Source organism: Anomaloglossus baeobatrachus, chromosome 9 (assembly GCF_048569485.1).
Source record: "Anomaloglossus baeobatrachus isolate aAnoBae1 chromosome 9, aAnoBae1.hap1, whole genome shotgun sequence".
In the NCBI taxonomy this organism is placed as follows: Eukaryota; Metazoa; Chordata; class Amphibia; order Anura; family Aromobatidae; genus Anomaloglossus; species Anomaloglossus baeobatrachus.
In genome coordinates, this window is record NC_134361.1 from 204,380,774 (window position 1) to 204,393,923 (window position 13,150).

Here is a 13,150-nt window from a genome sequence, read left to right on the forward strand (position 1 = left end):
ATGCGGAGCGCCAGCTGGCTCCACGCAGGTGAACATTTATTGTGTAAGGATACAACATTTCTTTACATTATATTGATGAAAGCGTGAATGATCGGACTCCCTAATGGGATGCCGTCCTGCTGAATCTGTTAACCCATTTCCTCCGCGTAACAGAATCCTGATCACACAGACAGGGCACATTTCTGACAACCACAAGCTTAGACTTTGCTGTAGTATTGGAAGCAGAAGCCATAAGCTCCTCTCTGTACTGAATACAACCCGCACCAGTCACTGATTCTAATGCAAACCAACCGATCTGCACAACGGAGGTCACCACTCACGGTACATGATCCAAGATCGAATATACAATTATCAGTCACCCTGGGACTGAAGAGACTATAAATTACTCATACATATCCATTCTACCTTCTGTTTGCCTCCTCAGATCAGATTGACTTGACGGCCCTCCTGCTTCCAAGATGGCCATTGCAGCAGCATGGCGCATGTAGTGGTCCATCTAAGGTCACTTTCCATGCCTACCTTGTGCTGTGGGATAGTAAAGGCACAGGCGGTACGGCGTAGACTTCCACATCTCCCTTCCGCGGAAGCAGTTTTGGAAGCAGGAGAAATAAAACATTGATATAAGTGGAGGTGGAAGTAGGAAGCAAACAGAGCACCAGGTAGGATGACTTTTTTAACGGCCTTCAGCTTTATCTCAAGCCATGGCAAATTGATGAATGGATGAATGCTCTGTAGGAAGATCAATATTGTGCCGCCCAGATAGGTCCGCCAGGGTCTGCTCCGCCCAGATAGGTCCGCCAGGATCTGCTCCGCCCAGATAGGTCCGCCAGGGTCTGCTCCGCCCAGATAGGTCCGCCAGGGTCTGCTCCGCCCAGATAGGTCCGCCAGGGTCTGCTCCGCCCAGATAGGTCCGCCAGGGTCTGCTCCGCCCAGATAGGTCCGCCAGGGTCTGCTCCGCCCAGATAGGTCCGCCAGGGTCTGCTCAACCTTTATCTTGATGGTTTGATATGGTCAGATTGCTGGTCTTCCTCTTCTCCTTGTTCATTCTATTCTTCTGACCATGGTGTCCTTCTCCAGTGATTGATCTCTTCGTATGATGTGTCCAAAGTGGGCAAGACGTAGCTTGGTGATCCTTTCTTCGAGGGACATGTCTTGATTTGTTGCAAAATTGATTTGTTTGTTCTTCTTGCCATCTATGGTATTGATAACATTCTTCTCTAGCACCACATTTCAAAAGCGTCGATTCTTCTTCTGTTTTGTTTCATTATCGTCCAGGTTTCGCATCCATATGTTACTACAGAAAAAAAACCCAGACTATGTACGAGTGTTGTGTCTTCATCACCAGTGAAATGTTACTCGATTTAAGGACCTTGTCCAGTGACTTCATCGTTGATTTGCCCAGAGCTATTCTGCGATTGACTTCCAGTGTTGTTGCTGGATCTTGAGCGATCATTGGTCCGATAGGTTGAAGTTCTTTACAACTTTCGGTTTGTTGCCGTCCGTCTCAAATGTGTCCTGGCCCTTAGATCACTTGCATTCTGTAGTTTCAACATTTCTGCCATCTGCACTGTTTATTTCTTAATTTGCAATCCACTTGAACTTGTGAGAGGAAACTAATATGATGGACCTCATATTCCGCACCTCACACAGAAAGTGAATTCCTGATATTCATTTTTTGGTTTGCTTTTAAGCACTCAGAGACACACAGCATCATGGAAGAAATTACACAGCAGAACTGAGCAGTGGATCCAGCTCTGGGATGAGGTAAAAGACTTATTAGAAAGTTCACCACAATCTTTCTGGGTCTAACCCGGCTACACAGGGAGTCTGCAGTCGGCCTCTTATGGATACGAGACGTTAATTTCTTCCAAATGGGATTGTGAGAATAAAAGGAGGGTGAGAGGAAGATGTGTCTGATAAGTGGGGAAGGAAACTTTTCTCTGATAACATAGGTTTAAACAGGCTGTCCACTACTAATCCAACCCTTTCTCAATCCCCGTTTCACGCTAACAAAATAACACCTACTCTCCCCTCCGCTGCCGTTCCAACGCTGTCGGATCTGCCTCTCCTGGGGTTTACGTGACATTATGTCACAAGATCACTGCAGACATTCAGTGTTGGCTTCTCTATCCCGTCTTTCGGATAAATCAAGACATACGGAAGAAGTGAGAGCTACGGTTGCCCTTGGATGTCTGATTACGAGAACGAGCACCGATTGCCTGCTGGGATAGTGTCACGTGACCCCCAGGAGAGGCAGTAACGACACCACTGGAAAAAACGCCAGCACCGGAAGAGAGAATAGGTGTTGTTAATTTGTTGGGGGGAAATATAGGGATGGACAATGGGTTGTCCAAGTAGTGGACAACCCCTTTAAAAAGTTTCTTATATTTAACTGCAAAGTTTGTTGAAAGAGTTCCCATTTAATATGGATGAAGAAATTATGGGTGCTATATAGTTAGCCCTCAATAGTCAGCTGGGGGCAGACACCGGCATTATTAAAGGAACATCTTAAAGAGCGAGGCTGGTCCGAACGCTCAATCTTCAGGTATGTTTCTGAAGATAAGAAAACGGGCAGCACAGTGGCTCGGTGGTTAACATTATAGCCTTGAAACGCTGTGGTCGTGGGATAAAATCCCACCAAGTACAACATTTACAAGGTGTTTGTATGTTCTCCCAATGTTTACATAGGTTTCCTCCTGGTTCTCCGGTTTCCCCTACACTCTAAAAACATACTGATAGGGAATTTAGATTGTGACCCTTAATAGGGACAGTGATGTAATGTCTGTAAAGCTGTGGAATTAATGCCGCAATATAAGCAAGGAAAAGAATATATAAAAATCCTTTAAGATTAGAAGAAAGAAGATTTCGAAACTATGATTTGCATTTGGAAAGGACTAGATAAAATGTCTCATTTTCTCCTCTTCCAGTAAACACACCAGGGTTTGCTTAATTTCCCCTAAATTGCGAAAGATTTCCCCCTTAGATGTGAAGAACAGCTTGTTAATTGCAAGCGTCAGAGTCCAGCCAGGTGTCTGCAATCCTGTCCGTAGACTGGGCTCGTAGAGGACAGCGGCCGGCACCTCCTCTGCACAGCTCCAGTTACCAAAATGAATCATCAAGATTCCCAAAAAAGAGGAAAAAATAAAAAAATTATATATTAAACTTTCTAATTTAATTCAATAAAAAAAAATAAAAAATAATACATGTGTATATATATATATATATATATATATACACACAAACATACACATAGCATATATAGATATACTATTATATTTATATATATATATATATATATATATATATATATATATATATATATATATATATATATATATATATACACACACATATATGTACACACATATATATATATGTATATATATATACACACACACACACATACATATATATATCTATATATACACACACATATACATACACATATACATACACATATATATATATATATATATATATATATATATACACACACATATATATATTATATATATATATATATTATATATATATATATATATATATATATATATATATATATATATATATATATATATATGTATGTATGTATATATATATATATATATATATATATATATATATGTATGTATATGTATGTATGTATGTATGTATGTATGTATGTATGTATGTGTATGTGTATATATATATATATATATATATATATATATATATATATATATATATATGTATATGTATATATATATATATATATATATATATATATATACACAAACACACATACATATATATATTTATATTTATTTTTCTTTTCCATTTTTTTTTTATTGAATTAAACTAGAAAGTTCCTTGGAAAATATGTAAAATTTGGATGCACTGAAGAAATTAGAAATAATGGACTGGGTTCAAGGAAAGCAGCCGGAGAAATACATATTATAAATCAAATTAATGATGAAATGATGGTCACCTGTGCAGACAGTGATTGGCTTCGGCGGTCACATTGCTCTCAGAGGAAGCATGGAGATCGACGGTGGGACCAGAGCAACGCTAAGAAAGGAACCTCAGGGATCAGAAGGTAATTATATGTTGCTTTTTTATTTTACACCATGCTGAGTGATGTTTGTGTGGACAAACTCACATATTCGTGAGTCATAGACCAAAGTATGGACCGGCCGTGGGTCTCCTGGCTCGAACTTGACAGCCTCATAATGTGCCTACGAGGTTGTTGAGTTTAGATTGGGTGTCACGGATGTGTCACCCTTCGACTGTAGAAGGTCGAATGTTTTGCTGCACAAACTGCTCCCTTCTCTGCTTGGGGTTAATCTCTTTCCCTTTAGGACCCTTTGGAGTTCCTCACCTTTCAGCTGTTAATCATCAGTACTTCACTTTTGTGTGCCTAAATACTCTCATTCCCCCTGGATCTGTGCTGGTGATAGACTTAAAACCTATACAAGCTTTGGATGCAAGCAAACAGCTTGCACTCATTTGAAGAAACATTGTTGTTCTTTGCTGTACTTCTCCATGAGTCATCTGGAAATAAGTTTGAGGAGAGCCATTAGATCAAATACTTAATTAACCTCTGTATGCAGAGGATTGTGAGAAGTGTGTTCAATGAAATCGATTCTCTATACATAGGCCATGTTTTCAGATATAACTAAGATGGCCACCGATGACATCACAGACCCTACCATCAGCATAGATCCACCAGATGACGACAGACGCTCTCATCAGCATCACCATGGATCCATCCAATGATGTCATAGACCCGCCTACGATGACGCCCACCAATCAGCTCATCGACTAACACATTGTTCAACCCACTGACCAATGAACACATCCAGACATGCCCCTTTCCAAGGTTATATCAGGGCATACTTCAGTTGAAATAAAGCAGAGTCCGGGCCGACTTTCGTCGAGGAAAGATGAATATCCAACTGGGTGTCTGATCTCATTTTTCAAGCATGCCCTCGATCCACACCCATTAGAATCAGGCAGTAGGCAACTTGTGGAACCTTGTAAGGCCTTGTGCGCACTAGGCGTTTTTAGCGGCGTTTTTTACCGCGTTTTTGTGCTGAAAACGCAGTGACATTGCTTCCCCAGCAATGTCTATGGGTTTTCAGAAGTGCTGTCCGCACACAGCGTTTTTTTGTAGCTGCGTTTTTGTGGTGACCACAAAAATGCAGCATGTCAATTATTTCTGCGTTTTTCACTGTGTTTTTCACCCATTGAGTTCAATGAATGTTCAACAACGCAATGAAAAACGCATATAGCCGCGTTTCTATGACTAAAAACGCAGCTATAAACGCAAGGGGTGGGCAGTAAAGTGACGTGTACAGGAAGAGGATTCCTTCTGTTGGTAAACACAGAAGCATGAATCCTCCCGGTACCGTCACCGCTGCGTCCACAACCCGCCCGGTGCCATGTCAGCTCCGTGCGGTGCCATGTCTGGGCGGGAGGTGGAGGCAGCGGCGAAAACCAGAGTGAACAGTAGAAAAAAAACAAATGTCATATATACTCACCTGTCTGCAGGGTCCCGGTGCCATGCCCGCTCCCAGCCGTTGTCTCGGTACCGCCGCTCTGGCTGTGTGCAGTCTCCCCGGGGCAGGACCTTGCTTGCAGGACCTGGCGGTGGATCACCTGATGCAGTCACCTGACGCATCAGCTGATCGTAGTCTCGCCGGCTTTTTCGCGCCCGGCCGGCTATCAGCTGATCCTGCCGTCAGGGGACTTCATCAGCTGATTACCGGCAGCTCCTGCAGCGATCGGACAGGATCAGACTCCCGTCCAATCGATCGCTGCAGGAGCTGCCGGTAATCAGCACAGCACATAAGTGAGTATTATTTTTTTTTTTCTACTGATGCATCAGCTGATTGTATAACCGGCTTTTATACAATCAGCTGATGTGTGATGTGATTCAGGCACTTGATCCTGACACATCATCTGATCGCTTTGCCTTCCAGCAAACCAATCAGATGATATTGGATCCGGATTGGACGGCGCGGAACCCTAACCCAGGATTACTGCGGAGGGGGGTTCTTTATTTCAATAAAGATGGAGTCACTAATTGTGTTGTGTTTTATTTCTAATAAAAATATTTTTGTGTGTTGTGTTTTTTTTTTTTATCATTACTAGAAATTCATGGTGGCCATGTCTAATATTGGCGTGACACCATGAATTTCGGGCTTAGGGCTAGCTGATAATATACAGCTAGCCCTAACTCCATTATTACCTAGCTAGCCACCTGGCATCAGGGCAGCTGGAAGAGTTGGATACAGCGCCAGAAGATAGCGCTTCTATGAAAGCACCATTTTCTGGGGTGGCTGTGGACTGCAATTCGCAGTGGGGGTGCCCAGAAAGCATGGGCACCCTGCACTGTGGATTCCAATCCCCAGCTGCCTAGTTGTACCCGGCTGGACTCAAAAATTAGGCGAAGCCCACGTCATTTTTTTTTTTTTTTAATTATTTCATGAAATTCATGAAATAATTAAAAAAAAAGGGCTTCTCTATATTTTTGGTTCCCAGCCGGGTACAAATAGGCAGCTGGGGGTTGGGGGCAGCCCGTACCTGCCTGCTGTACCCGGCTAGCATACAAAAATATGGCGAAGCCCATGTCATTTTTTTTTTCTTTTTGGGCAAAAAACTGCATACAGTCCTGGATGGAGGATGCTGAGCCTTGTAGTTCTGCAGCTGCTGTCTGCTCTCCTGCATACACTAGTGAATGGAGGATGCTGAGCCTTGTAGTTCTGCAGCTGCTGTCTGCTCTCCTGCATACACTAGTTCTGCAGCTGTCTGCTCTCCTGCATACAATGAACATTTTGAAGAAGGAAATGACATCAGACCTTTTTTTTTTTTTTTTCCATCAACAATCTTTAATGGCATTGTGCACTGATTAAAAACGCAGTGAGCAAAAACGCAGCAAAAAACGCACCAAATCGCGGCAAAAACGCATGCGTTTTTGCTGCGTTTTTTTAGCCGCGGGTGCGTTTTTTGAGACAAAAACGCACATAAAAATGCAGCGTGAAAAAAACGCCTAGTGCGCACATACCCTAAGAGTTCACCTTAAAGGGAACCTGTCATCAGAAATTTAGCTATAAAGCTAAAAGTTCCCCCCTCTGCAGCTCCTGGGCTGCATTCTAGGAAGCTTCCTATAGTTCTTGTGGCCACTTTTATACCAAAATAAACACTTTGTAAACTTGTACCTTTTCTTATGCAAATTTCGTAAATCTTCCATGGGGGCGGGCTGCCTGGGGTCTGTTGCTGTCATCCTGCCGATTTACGCCGCCCCCAAATGCTGAATTTCAAAGCTCAGGACGCCGCCCCTGGGTGCCCGTGGTCCCGCGCATGCGCTGTTCCACTGTAGCGGTGCCGTGCACTGTGTGCACGTGTGACCGCTGGTGACGCGCTCGCTGGCCAGGTGACCGGACGTCACCTCTTTCCCATCCTGCTCAGCAGCAGGTGACGTCCGGTCATCTGGCCAGCTTGCGCATAACGCTGGAGTAATAGGGGAAAGTGCGGTCACGAGGTTATGGGCGGCACTTGCTGATGACACTCACAGCGCCGCCCATAACCTCGTGCCCGCGCAAAGCGTCACCAGCGGTCACACGTGCACGGCACCGCTACAGTGGAACAGCGCATGCGCGGGACCACGGGCACCCAGGGGCGGCGTCCTGAGCTTTGAAATTCAGCATTTGGGGGCGGCGTAAATCGGCAGGATGACAGCAACGGACCCCAGGCAGCCCGCCCCCATGGAAGATTTACGAAATTTGCATAAGAAAAGGTACAAGTTTACAAAGTGTTTATTTTGGTATAAAAGTGGCCACAAGAACTATAGGAAGCTTCCTAGAATGCAGCCCAGGAGCTGCAGAGGGGGGGACTTTTAGCTTTATAGCTAAATTTCTGATGACAGGTTCACTTTAACAAGTTGTTCATGTGCTTTCCCCCTGTGTGTGCTCCCTGTGTCTTCTTTAGTCCTCCTCTACTCAGAGCCTTTTTGTCTACTGAGCTGTTCTATATACTTAAATCTTCCATCACATTACCATAGTACTGATCGACTATATGAGTAAGACCTAAAGTGGTCGAAACGTCAAAATAGGTGGCGCATTGTACATAAATTTGAGACTGTATGTTTTAAAAATTCCCCATATTAAAGAATTTTTTCATTTCAAATTGAGTGTGCAGCAATCTATGGACTACAGGAACTAAGGGGCTCAAAGACTCCCTTTGGTAGCACCTCACCATTCCAGTCTGTGTGCACACCATCTTTTTATAGACAAATTCTTTAGTGCTTAGTCAACATCCACTCCCTACATAGGGCCTAGCTCTAGGGTCAGCCAGGGTCAGGTATCCTGCTTGGCGCATATGTGCGGAACCTATCTAGGGTGGTGAGGGACCTCAGGGACCAGCAGTAGGGCTACCTAGGATCAGTCAGGGTCAGGTATCCTGCTTGGCGCATATGTGCGGAACCTATCTAGGGGTGGTGAGGAAGCCAGGTGCCACTGGTAGGCTTGGTCAGGGGTCACCATCTCCCCCTTCCCTAGACACAGGGTTTCCTTTCCCTTTCCTTTCGCCGTTCACTTGGTACTTCCCCGTACCTAGTGTGACATTGGGAGACCTGCAGCCAGTCTGTTATTTTTCGGTTGGACAATGGGTCTCTATATAAAAAAAAGTGATCACATAAGCAATCTGAGTATTTTAAACCATTAAGCACAAAATAAAATATGCATTTGTCTACACGGTCTTCTTTCATGATTAGTACGTATGTCCAGACTTTTGAGGTTTTATATCTTCTTGAAATCAGTGACAGACCTGGCAGAAACCCAGCGCATGAAGTTATGTCCTTCTCCAGTGGTTTCAGAATGCTTTACATTTTCTGGCTGTCTTTCAGCAAAGTTATGGATGTTGTAAATGCTGAGTAGGGATCAGGGAAGGAAAGTGCTGGGGGGAAAAAGTCAAAAGGATGAGGTCATTCTCCATATCCTACGTCTCGGTAATAGGACTGGTTTCTGGTATGTTAACTGAATGTGTTTTCACTATTTCAGCCTCCGAAAGGTCATTTCATATGATATTTAAGGTAAAGATTTGTTCCCTTTGCAGTGGTGAGGCTAGCATCTGTCACCTGCCCACTCCTTAGCCAGGGACTATTGTAGGGTCACCTCAGGGCTTCAGGTTCCGGCTTGGCAACAGGTGAGGAACCTGCTTAGGGACTGGTTAGGAGTGCAGGGTATTGCGGCACATAAGTGAGGTGTCCATCTTCCCTCTCACTAGCGCTAGGGCCCACCATTGTTAAAGTATCCCCGATGTACCCCTTATTTGTCGTGATGTTACCCTGTGAATCGTTTGTCCAGTATATAAATACAAGGGTTAGAAGAACACAACTGTGCTTCTCCCAAATAGAGATACGGCTCTGTGTGGTCATTTTCCTGATTCATATACATCTGTGCAGATCTGATTTGAACTCCTCCTCTGAGACCCTGAGAGAGACCCCCTGGAGGTCTCCCCCAACAACCCCTGTGTTGCTGTGCATTTAGCCTCACGCTGGACCTCACCTAGCCTGTGCGTGACAACTCTTTAGGTATACCAGAAGGTCTTGTTTTGGGTGAGAGAGAAGCTTCCTGGACATTGCAGGAGACTTGGCAAATTTGTCAAATCAATCCAAAAGGTTTATTTTTATAAATTGTAGCATGTTTCAAATCATGCTGTACTATGGAGGTTTCTTAGAAGAGAACACTGAGCATTACGTGGCGTCCTATGGGGGCCTAATGCCGGCACATGCAGTTCTTTGGATTTTTAGACAGCACAAAACATGGCAACTTCCAGAATCCTCATTGGCCAAGTAACCAGTCGATAGAAAGGCCAAACTCTGGGACTACTCATAGATTAACGAGCGTCGTAAATTTGACATCTAATCAATTAGGCCCATACTGCATGACAAACTTGGTTTCCAAATGGATTTTCTGCAGAGTTTGTTGTTACAATTTACTCATTCCCTTTCTGCACATTCTTCATAACCGCAGCTAGACGTTACTGAAGGACGGCTCAGAAATAGTTACCGAGCAGAAGATGCCAACCATGAACGAGGCAGAGTATACAAACCACAGGACCTCTGCCAGTACGGATAAAATATCAGGGAAACCCTAAACAGCCAAATGGTTCTACATGACTGCCTACTCCTGATTAAAGACATTTCTTAAAGGGGGAATTCATTTCTCAATGATTGCTTGGGGGTCTTGACCTCTGCGACCCCCTCTGATCCTGCGGATGAAAGGGCCTGCAGGGCTTTGTACCCTTCCCATGGAAAATCTGCAGGAAAAAAACAATAAAGGGGATGCAATGATGAATCGGCACTACAGCTTTCATTCTCAGGAACGGTGGGTGTCCCAACGGTCAAACCGCCGGCAATGGGTAAGTGATGGCATAGTCTACATGGGAATACACCGTGGAACATAATGCATTGGAATGGGGCAGCTTTACTCGCCCTCCTACATAAAAAAAATCTGTAGCAGACCTTTAAACCCCCCAAGGAGGTGCCCCGAAGACAGGATTTTCTGTATTTACTCCTACAGACATCGGTGGTGGGATGCCTTGCTCCCTGGTTGACAGGTACCTAAACCACGGCATCTTTCTTCTAAGCCCTGCTCTATGTGATCGGCTCTAACCACAAGAAACATCATGTTCTGGGTTCTCTGCCAGGACCATAAACCAGCGTCTGTGATCACTTACGCTGTTTGTTGTTTCTTTTTATGAAGATGCAGGTTGTGCCGCTCTGTTTCAGAGCCAGATTTCACGGGACAGATATGAAGATGTAAAAATGAGCAATTCCTCATGCACAAGGACCAGGGAGATGGTGAGGTGCCATTCTGGGGGTCTCCTTCCTCGTAAATTGTCTATGATAGGTCTCACTTTTCACAATGGTTGCTTGGTCGTGTTCCTTTACAATGGGAAGGGGAGCTCTTTCCTTACATCAAGCATAACCATGAAAATTGGGCAATTTGTCTGCGTCTTGCGGTCACATGCCCAGAACAAAAAAATTGCTCAGGAGATATACGCCTTGTTCAGGGTGAATGCCAAGACATCCCTCCACCATAGAGACCCATTGCAAAAAAAACCCCAAAACAAAACGCATCCCACATTATATACTGCATGGTGGTTTCCTATACGATTATACAACTGGTATGGTGATGCATACTGGATGGATAGAGGCCTAAACAACACATTTTACACCTCCGGTTAAGCTTAATCATGGCCTGAAACATGCGTCTAAAAAAATAATATGAAGTATAATGTTGGCTAAGTGCATTTAGTCTTAGAACTTCTGCAATCAGCCTTAATGGGATAAAATAATAAAAATAATAATAATTATAAAAAATAATAAAAATAATAATAATAATAATAATAATAAATAAAAATAAGAAAAATAAAAACAAGAATCTTTGCAATTGTCCACTTATAAATAAAATAATAATAATAATAATAATAATAATAATAATAATAAAAAATAATATAATAAAATAAAAACAAAAATCTTTGCAATTTTCCACTTATAAAGAAAATAATAATAATAATAATAATAATAATAATAATAATAAAATATTAATAATAATAAAAATAATAATAATACATAAAAATAATAAAATAAAAACAAGAATCTTTGCAATTTTCCGCTTATAAAGAAAATATTCTCCATTATGAAGAACAGAGGGATTTTTATTTCTGCAGTTCACTGTTCATTGCCTAACTTAGGGTATCAATGGTGGCCAGTCACCTAGCAAGTAGTACGGTGCTTACAAACCTTTTCTGCCTATACAGCTTGTAAGCACAGCTCTCAAGTTACTCTTCAGTGTTCCTGCACTCAGTTTTCCAATGCTGTCGAGGCATAGAACCCTCTTCTTGTAAAATCAGAGAGCCCACAATAATTCAGACCGTGCCCCTAGTCCAAACTGTCAGTCATCAGGAGCTCACCGCCCCCCTAGCAGCAGAAAGCTGAGAGGAAAGGGATCAGTGCGCTCCTGATGAAAGAAGAGACTGCCCCTTAAAGAGGACCAACCACCAGGATTTTGCTATATAAACTAAAGCCAGATCTATACTGGTGCTATCATGCTGATTCTATACATACCTTTAGTTGTGAGATCGGATGTATACTTTCTGAAATACAGGCAAGTAAAGTTTGTGAAATGCACTGTTACTTGGCTGATAGGTGCTGCAGAATATCTAATAGGTGGGTCAGGTTTTGCTAGTTATTCCCACCCCTGTCTGCTGCCTGTCCTTCATCCCACCTTCCTCCCCCTGTAATAACAGAGACAGGGGAGGAAGGACAGGCAGGCAGACATGGGCGGGAATAACTAGCAAAACCCGATCCACCCATTAGATATTCTATATCTGCTAACAATCAAATAACAGTGCATTTCACAGACTTTACTTGCCTATATTTCAAAAAGTATACATCCGATCTCACAACTAAAGGTATATTTAGAATCAGCATGATATCGCCAGTATAGCACTGGCTTTAGTTTATATAGGAAAATCCTGGTGGCTGATCCTCTTTAAATCAGTAGATAAATGCTCATACAGACCTCCGTTACTGTAGGTCACTAGGTTTGAGCACAGTCCGCAATGTATGGGTTGTCTCCGTGTCTCCAGAACCAAATTCGACACCCTCAAAGGCATATATGAGGCCGTCAAGTTTGGGTTAGGAGACTCCTAGATAGTCAGTGCGTTAGGCTGTGTGCTGCCCGTGCCCACGATCAGTGTTCGCACAGCTGCGGACTTTCTCTGTTCTCTCTGCCGAGAACGCTCGCGGCTCTGCAGCATAAATTGACATGTTGTGGCTCGGGAAGCCGCACCGCATGTCATTTTACGCTGCGAGAAAAACAAGCACAGTGGGCACGGGATTTGTAGAAATCCCATCCACTGTGCTTGTACTGTACAATGCAGCATTTTAGATGCAGCGAACACACGCTGCGTCCAAAACGTTGCAAACACTGATCATGTGCACATACCCTTACGGTCCACGCTCAGGTCGCATTTCATAGACGTCTGCCGAACCAAAAGAGAAGAAGTATTACACAGCTCCTGCAGAAATCAACTGCCCACCTGAGTTAATACAGGAAGAGTCATTATATACAAGGCAATCATCTGTATTATCTCCGAATTC

At 43.3% G+C, this 13,150-nt stretch overlaps 1 protein-coding gene across 1 annotated transcript in view; it reads right to left on the reverse strand.

Moving 5' to 3' along the window:
* COL27A1 (collagen type XXVII alpha 1 chain) overlaps positions 1-13,150 on the reverse strand; it is a 347,486-nt gene that overhangs the window by 233,200 nt on the left and 101,136 nt on the right. The window lies entirely within an intron of this gene.